Source organism: Giraffa tippelskirchi, chromosome X, assembly GCF_054371585.1.
Source record: "Giraffa tippelskirchi isolate mGirTip1 chromosome X, T2T-mGirTip1v1.2.pri, whole genome shotgun sequence".
Lineage (NCBI taxonomy): Eukaryota > Metazoa > Chordata > Mammalia > Artiodactyla > Giraffidae > Giraffa > Giraffa tippelskirchi.
Window position 1 is genome coordinate 102,044,839 of NC_137289.1, and position 9,433 is coordinate 102,054,271.

Below are 9,433 nucleotides of genomic sequence, written 5' to 3' on the forward strand. Positions count from 1 at the left end.
TTCAGAGTTCATAATTGACCTGTGCCCCTCAGACCTCAAAATCTTTTGCATTGGAGCATATGATCTATTTATAAATAAAGACTATGTTCAAATCCTACTAACTAGGATATTTAAATTAGGATTCTAAATATTGGTATCCCTGACATCTTTAAGCTTTTATTCAAATTTTCCCTGCAAAGTAATGAGGGATTTTATTAATGATTTATTCATTGTCTATGGTCAGGAAAATATTCTAATCCTATTTTCATTGTCCTCTTCCCTCCAAATAATGATAAAATCTTTACAAATAATTTACATACTCTTTAGGAAATGGGTCAAAATTCATTAAGAATATTTAATGGAGTACAGGTACTCAAATACAATATAGTGCTGTACCACACCAAAAGCACATAGAACTTGCTAAATAAATGTGGAAAAGAACTGTCTCTCAGAGGTAGCATTTGGAATTTATTGAATTTACTGTGCTAACACCAGCAAACCACCATCATGTGGATGGTTGCCTATGGCATGGAAAATGGCTTTGTTTGATAGGGTTGAATAATATCTTGGAATTTGTTGCAGTGGAATTCGTCCATTTGTAGATGATTGGTAGTTGAACATTACTATTGATAATTAATTATTATTGGAAAATTCAGGGAAAACTATGAAGAATATGAACAGCTGAGTACATTAGGTAGAGTGAATTATGTATGGGCAAGACAGAAAAGTTTGCAAGAATAACTTCTTCTTAAATAAACTTTTCATTTTAAAACAGTTTTAGATTTATAGAAAAATTGAGACAATTGTACAGAGTTTCCCTATACCTCAAGCCCAGTTTTCCCTATTATTAGCATCTTTCATTAGAATGATATATTTGTTGCAATTAATGAAGTAATGGTGATACATTACTATTAATTAAAATCTAAACTTTATTCAGATTTTCTTAGTTTTTACCTAATATCATTTTTCTGTTCCAGCATCCATTCAGGATACCACATCACATTTAGTAGTCATAGCTCCTTAGGCTTCTTTGGGTTGTGACAATTTCTCAGACTTTCCTTGTTTCCTATGACCTTGACAGTTTTAAGGAGCCCCTCAATTAATATCTAATTATTTTTCATGATTAAACTGAGCTTACAAGTTTGGAGGATGAAGATCACAAAGTTGAACTGCCATTTTCTACACATATTAATGTGACACATACTCTTGATGTTACTCTTGATCATCTGGCTCAGATTCTGTTTGTCAGATTTCTCCTCTGTACTCTGTCCCACCTTACATACTGTACTCTTTGGAAGGAAATCACTATGTACAGCCTACACTTAAGGAGTGGTTAACTATGCACTACATCGTTGAGGGTAAGTATCTACATAATTATTTGGAATTCTGCATGGGAGATTTGTCTCTTCTCCCTCATTTATTTATTTATCCAATCATTTATTGGTATCACTATGGACTCATGGATGTTTATTTTGTACTTTGGGTTATAATCCAATACAACTTATTTTGTTTCTCAAATTGTTCCAGTTTTGACCATTGGGCACTCTTTGGCTTGACTTCCATGTACTTTTAACATACCCCATCGTTTTTTTAAGACTCCTTTATTTTGTAACACTACAAGATGCTCCAAGCTCATCTTGTATTTTTTTTTTTTTTGCCCAATCCTATAATCAACCATTTCTTTAAGGAGTCCTGATTTCTTTTAATGGAAAATTATGTTAGAAATCAAATCTAGGCATTAGGTATGCTTATTGCTACAGTTGTCTTGTTGCTTCTACATCATTTCAGCTGATAGAGGAAGGAAATATATGCGTGTATACTAACTCATGTATATCTATATATACATACATGTATCTATAGATAGTTATGTATGTAATCATCCATATCTTTATTAAGCTAAACCTGAGTTCATACTGATGTATCCAACTCCAATCCATTATCTCATGGATCATCTTATCCTTTGTTTACTATTAATTTAACCTTTGTTTACTCTGACCTTCCACTCCAACAGTGAGAAACCTGGCTCCCACACTTTGCCAACTACTTACTTAATTGCTCAGTTCCAGAGTACCTGTACAATGGTATCTGAATTGTTTAGTTGTATAGCTGTGGAAACACCTAGAGCACAGTGCTCATGTACATGATAGTAACATTTTTAGAATTCCAAAAGCTCTTTGAAACAAAGTGATCTGCAAAATTCAGGAATTAGTGATTTCTATGTCCTGAGTTCCAGGAACTTGGGGTGTATCCTTCTCTCAAAAGTGTTTTGAAGAACCATATCATTTGGAATTCACCTAATCTTCAATAAGCAAAGGGAAATTATTGGTCCTCCATAGTGTACTAATACCTACATAGAAGTATGTACACTGAAGAAAGTGGATGTGCCCAATTTAAAGAAACATTTAGCACTATCTTTTCTCACTGAAAAATATGGCTTCCTGACAATAGAGGTGCTACCCTGTTATCTCTCTTCCACATTTTCTCATCTCTCACTTTATTGACCTTAGGCAAGTTACATCACCTCTTTGTGCCTCAGTTAACCCATCTGTAAAATGGGGATCCAAATATCTACCTCACAGGAATGTTGTGAGGATTATCATTAATGGATGTTGGCAAAAATGACAAGTGATACTTAAATGAACAACAAAGTATTATGATTACCACTATAATGATAATTATAGTACTCTATATTTACACTAGAAGAAGGAGAGGATTAAGCTTTCTGGATGATAAAGAGCTAAATTTGAGTCAATCAATAACAAGGATAATGGAAGAGTGGTCACTGGAAGCAATATTCTCTTTTCCTCTCAATTTCCCTACATTCTACTCATTGCTAACTATAGGATTCTCACCTGTTTCTATACTCAAAGCACATTAGGGTCTAAAGGAATTAAGTAGGCCAAATCAATTGCTTTAAAATCTGTATTCTTCCCCAACCCTCACTCTGTCTGGACCACATGATATGTCACCCTGTCAGAAGTACAGAGGAAATTTACCACAACCTTTCAAACCTTGGTCAGTCCAGCTTCACCAGTTACATTTTATCTTTCCACACTTACTATATTATGAACAGTATAGGTAGAAGGGAAATGGGATGGGGTGGTTGGGCTGGGAGTGGAATGGAAGAGGATAGAATTTTCACTAGTGACAGGATATTTCTTTGATTCTCAAATACTGGTTTTACCTCCCATTTCTTTTCTGGTGGAGTGTTGGAGACAGGGGGAGAGACACTATCCTATTAAGAAACTCTCCTTCCTTTCCAGTAGATGTTTCCCAGGATCAGTACAGATAGTTGTTTTGGACATTATAACTGTTGTATGTGTGCTGTTTTCATTGTATTTCTGAATAAACAGAGGAAGAGAATCCCTAGTGGTTTTCATCTTTGTTTTTTTGACAGGGGGACACAGTAGGTGAACAGTGCCAGAAACTGACTCTTCATTTTTGTGTTGGGGAAAGGAGCCTGCAGTGAAATGATTGTTTTGTTTTGTTTTGTTTTGGTCATTGTTTATTTAAAGACATTATAGAACAGTATATTATTAAGCTTTAGTCTTTATAGCTCCTATATCTGGGCCTCATTATTTCAGTGATTTAGAGCAACACCCTGTTTTTTTCCCTCTATTTTATACTAGTTCTTGTTCCATAGGCATGGCTTTGAGCCTAGAATCATGAGCAATCTCTCATACACAAGTCTATTAGGCCCCCGGAAATACTAAAAACCTGCCTCAGTTAGCATGGTCACTTGGAGATTACTCTGTTTTAACCCAATGGGACTTTTCCTCTGTGGCATCCAGGCAAGGTGTATGCTTGGGAAATAAGCAATCTTGTTATGTTTAATTATTGTACTTTTATAATTAATAAATTTTTTAAGCTTGAGAATCCATGACTGTTATCTTGACTTTGTCTTCATTTTACTTTTCTACGACATGGCATGGCACAAATAGATCATTTTTTCCCTTAACAGTAAAGTTGGAAGCTGGGCTATCTTAAACACAATAATTTCTCCGCTTAAGCACATGAGGCCCTCCCCATTCTTGAGATCTTCTCAGCATGTCCCTGAACAGGACTGAATGGAGACTGTGCCCCTTTTGTATATTTCTTACAGTGAATCACCCTGTGTGGTACAGACTCAGCTGGTTAGGTTTCCCTGCCCATCTCTGTTCCCTTACCATCTTGTTTGTTTTTTCCTAAGAAGGAATTCAGGAGAGAAGGGTTTTGGGACAATTTTAAATTCCAAAGCTGCTGCTGCTGCTGCTAAGTCGCTTCAGTCCTGTCCGACTCTGTGCGACCCCATAGACGGCAGCTCACCAGGCTCCATTGTCCCTAGGATTCTCCAGGCAAGAATACTGGAGTGGGTTGCCATTTCCTTCTCCAGTGCATGAAAGGGAAAAGTGAAAGTGAAGTCGCTCAGTCGTGTCCGACTCTTAGCGACCCCATGGACTGTAGCCTACCAGGCTCCTCCGTCCATGGGATTTTCCAGGCAAGAGTACTGGAGTGGGGTGCCATTGCCTTCTCCGAATTCCAAAGCTACTTCAGTACAAATACCACCCCTGGGTACGGGATATGGGAAGCTGCCTTGTCTGTGGTTTACGGACTCTGCTTTGGAAAACTTTGTATTTCAGAGAGATGCTGGGAAACAAAGAAAAGGGAGGACATCCTGTGAGAGAGTAAGATCAAGAGCTAGAAGAACAGATTGAAGAGTAACTATTCTTGGAGCTGACAGAAAGGGATTTTCACTACAAATGATATAAAACAAGGAATCTCAGGCTTTATAAGTTTCCCAATATTTTTAACTCATTTATTTATTATGAGAGTCACTGTCATCCGTTTGGTTTAAAAGCATCATCAACTCGATGCTACAAATATATTGACTGAAAAACTATCAATAATCCAGGCTCTTTGCTGGTTACACACATTAAAAAATCATACAGATAATTAAAAAAAGAATAAAAATTTAACAATTCACAGATTGTATATAGTCAATAAACATATAAAAAGATGTTTCACGTCACTACTAATCATGGAAATTAGATTTTTAAAAAATGAAATAATGTCATTTGCAGCAACATGAATGGACCTAGAGATTGACATACTGAGTGAAGTAAGTCAGATAAAGAAAAAAATCTTAAATGATATTGCTTATATGTGAAATTTAATAATAAGATACAAATGAACTTATTTACAAAATAGAAATAGAGTCACAGATGTAGAAAACAAACATGATTTCCAGGGGCAAAAGAGAGGATGGATAAACTGGAATTGCAGTTGACATATACATACTACTATATATAAAATACATAACTAATAAAGACCTACTGTATAGCACAGAGAACTCAATACTCTGTAATGACCTATATGAGAAAAGAGTATAAAAAGCAGTGGATATATGTAGATGTATAACTGATTCACTTTGCTGTACAGCAGAAACTGCTGTAATATTTTAAATCAACTATACTCCAATAAAAACTTTAAAATAAGTAATACAAACTTAAAAAAAATAAAATGAGAACCATTTCCCACAAATTTGACTGGAATATATAAGTTTATAAGAGCAAGTGTTGGCTAAATATATGGAAATGGGCAATTATTATACACTACTGGTTGGAGGTAAAAAATGGTAGTCACACTGGATGAAATTTTTTTCTGTATTTATTATTACCAAAAAGATCAAATACTCTATGTCCCAGATATTTGACTTTGGGGTGTTACAGAGAGGTAATATATTATATACAGAAGTTGGTGCATATACAATAAAGATGTTTGCTTCAGCACTGATTATAACAATGAAAAATTATAAATAACCTAAACATCTATCAACAGGGGAATGACAATGAACTATGGTATAACTTATACTGTGGAACATAATGCAGGAGTTAATGGGAATGAAGTAGATGCATATTAGCCTGTATGGAATGATCTTCAAATCATATTGTTTTGGAATGATCCACACCTACCAGATTACTATGCCTTTGTATTAAGAGAAATGAAGGACCTTGGCTTGAGGGTTTAATATAAGTCCTTAAGAATTCAGGAGGGAAACAACTTGTAGGGCTGTCAGAGAATATGGTCAAAAGAACAGTGAACACAAAACACTTATATTCTGAAAACAGAAAATACACAGGAGTTACTTGGGACAGTTAATATATAAATTCATGTTTGAGCACCTGCAATTACATTACCTTAATTCATTTATCAGGTTAGCTACAGCCGCTGGAAAGAGGGTGAGTGGGAATAGGGGAGAATGGGAACAGGTACATTTTAAAAAGAATTATTAGAGTTGGTCAGCAAGGGTTAAGGTGCATATCCTGGTGAAACCAAAGCAAGTAATCATTATTTTTTAGACAAGGAATCATAAGAAGCCTGAACAGCTGGGAATGAGAGGTCCAGAATACAGGTTTTTATCCTTTTCACAAGGTGAGGGGTGAAAGGAGACCTAACCTGAAGGTTTGGCTCCTCATGCTGAATATCTGGATCAGTTGCTTTAATCCTATTTGTAGACTGGATATTTTCCTTCAACATTTTCTTCAAGTTATATTTCTGCCCCTGCTAGCTCTATTGAGATAAAATTGACGACTAACATTGTGTAAGTTTAAGGTGCACAATGTGATGGCTTGATATGCATATATTGTGATTTTTTTATTATAATGAGGCTACTTAACACATCCTTCACCTAGCATAATTACTATTTTGTTGCTGTTATAGTGAGAATATTAAAGTTCTACTCTCATAGCAACTCCCAAGTAACAATACAGTATTGTTAGCTATACTCACCATGCTGTATATTAGATCCACAGAATCTGTTAATCTTATAACTGAAAATTTATACTCTTAGACCAGTGTCTCTCTATTTCACCCACAACTCAGGCCCTGGCAAATACAATTCTACTCTCTGTTTCTATGTGTTGGATGTTTTTACTTTTTTATTAATTAATTTTTTATTAGAATAATTGCTTTACAGAATTTTGCTGTTTTCTGTCAAACCTCAACATGAATCATCCATAGTTATACATGATGTTTGTAAATTTCACATGTAAGTGAGAATATAGAGTATTTCTCTTTGTCTGACTTATTTCACTTAACAATATGCCCAAAAGGTCCATCCATGTTGCTACAAATGACAAGATTTACTTATTTTTGAAGGCTGAATAATATTCTACCCTATATATGTTTGTGTATATTGTTTGTGTGTGTGTGTAAGTATGTATATAACAGTTTTTAAAGATCATTTATTTATTTATTCACTTTTGGCTTGCTGGGTCTTAGTTGCAGCATGCAGGATCTTTTGTGTGGCATGTGGGTTTCTCTCTAGTTGTGGCACATGGGCAGCACCAGCACTGGAACACCCTGACACTGTACTCAGCCAGGCCAGAATATAACCCCACTCACCAATGGGCAGGCACCAGCCCCTGGACAATTCTGCTTCACAGCCAGCTTCACTGGGAGCCAGCTATTCCCACCAGTGGGCCAGAACCAGCCCCAGGTCCCAAAGGGCACCACACCCAGCAGCTCCAGGACCCAACTCTGCCAGCAAGTAGGTTTATCAGCTCTGGGACTTTTAAGACCCTGGCCCTACTTACTAGTGGGCATGTACCAGCCTTAGAAACCCCCAGGTGTTACACTGAACCATGCCAGGACATGGCCCAATCCATGGGTGGGTCAGCACCAGACTCAGAAATACTCAGGCTGCAGATTCAGCCTTGCCAGTACCCAGCCTTGCCCACCAGCAACTAGAAGGCTCCACAACCAGCTGATGCAGCAGCTGGAAGATCTCGGGGAAGTGCAGAGCCAGGGCCAGCAGGCAGCGAGAAGGCCAGAGCAAGAGCTGGAGTAGTGGAGAAGCTGGCAGCAGCCACGGCAGCAGGCCAGACTGACAGCTGAAGCTCCTGCAAAGTTGGGCACATGCTCGCACCACTGCACCACCAGCCCAAGTAATGAAGATAGTGGCTCTTTGGATATGGTTCTACTCCAACAGCTGCTACCTATACTGCCATGTGCATATCAACACCATCCCTCTTGGCATCTTCTACCTGATCATCAATGCCTTGGTACTGCTGATTCTGTTGAGTGGCCTGGCTAATCCAGATCAGGATCACTTTTCAAGTTCAGAACTCAGAGCTGACTTTGAGTTCATGGATGATGCCAACATGTGCATTGGCATTGCAGTTTCTGTTCTCATGATCCTGACCTTCACAATGGCTCTGTAGGGAGCATACAAGCAACACGTCACCTGGATCATCCCATTCTTCTATTACCAGATCTTTGATTTTGCCCTGAACACCTTGGTAGCATTCACTGTACTTGTTTATCCAAACTCCATCCAGGAATACATATGACAGCAGCCTCCTAATCTTTCTTAGAAAGATTATATCATGTCAGTTAGTCCTACCTGTTTGGTCCTCATTACTCTTCTGTTTATCAACATTATCTTGACCTCTAAGGGTTACTTGATTAGCTGTGTTTGGAACTGCTCCTGATACATCAATGGCAGGAATTCCCTGATGTCCTGATTCATGTTATCAGCAATAACACTATGGTGCTGTTACCCTGTATGATGACGTCACTGTGAATGGCACTGCCAAGGAGCTGCTGCTACCCTACCTATCTTGTTAAGCCTTGAAGAAATGCCATGTCTAGACATACACCCGGAGGAAATAAAAACTGAAAAAGACACAGGTACCCCAATGTTCATTGCAGCACTATTTACAATAGATAGGACATGGAAGCAACCTAGATGTCCATCAATAGATGAATGGATAAAGAAGCTGTGGTACATATGTACAATGAACTTCTACTCAGCCATAAAAAGGAACATATTTGAGTCAGTTCGAACGAGGCAGATGAACCTAGAGCCTATTATACAGAGTAAAGTAAATTAGAAAGAGAAAGACAAATATCATATATTAATGCATATATATGGAATCTACGAAAATGGTAATGATGAACCTATTTGCATGGCAACAATGGAAACACAGATATACAGAACAGACTTACAGGCAAGGGTGGTGGGGGGAGGAGACAGGTGAGGGGAGGAGAGAGGTGAGATGAATGGAGAGAGTAGTATGGAAGCATATTATTTATCACATGTAAAATATATAGCAAAAGGAAATATTTGCTATATGACTCAGGGAATTCAAACTGGGGCTGTGTAACAACCTGGAGTGGTAAAAAGGGGCGAGAGGTGGGAGGGAGGCTCAAGAGGGAAGGGACACATAGGCTAGTAGAAGGCTATGAGGACATAAGGCTAATTCATGTTGATGTGCAGCAGAAATCAAACCAATATTGTAAAGCAATCATCTTTCAATTAAAGATAAATAAATTCTTAAAAAATACTTACAATAAATATATTTAAAACCACAATCACAGAAAACTAACCAAAGTGATCACATGGATCAAAGCCTTGTGTAACTCAGTCATTGAAACTATGAGCCATGTTGTGCAGGGCCACCCAAGACAGGCA

The 9,433-nt window shown here is 37.5% G+C and overlaps 1 pseudogene; it reads left to right on the plus strand.

Annotated features, from left to right (window-relative positions):
• The first annotated feature begins 7,892 nt into the window (after window positions 1-7,892).
• Window positions 7,893-8,586, plus strand: LOC145535717 (lysosomal-associated transmembrane protein 4B pseudogene; annotated as a pseudogene).
• The last annotated feature ends 847 nt before the right edge of the window (window positions 8,587-9,433 follow it).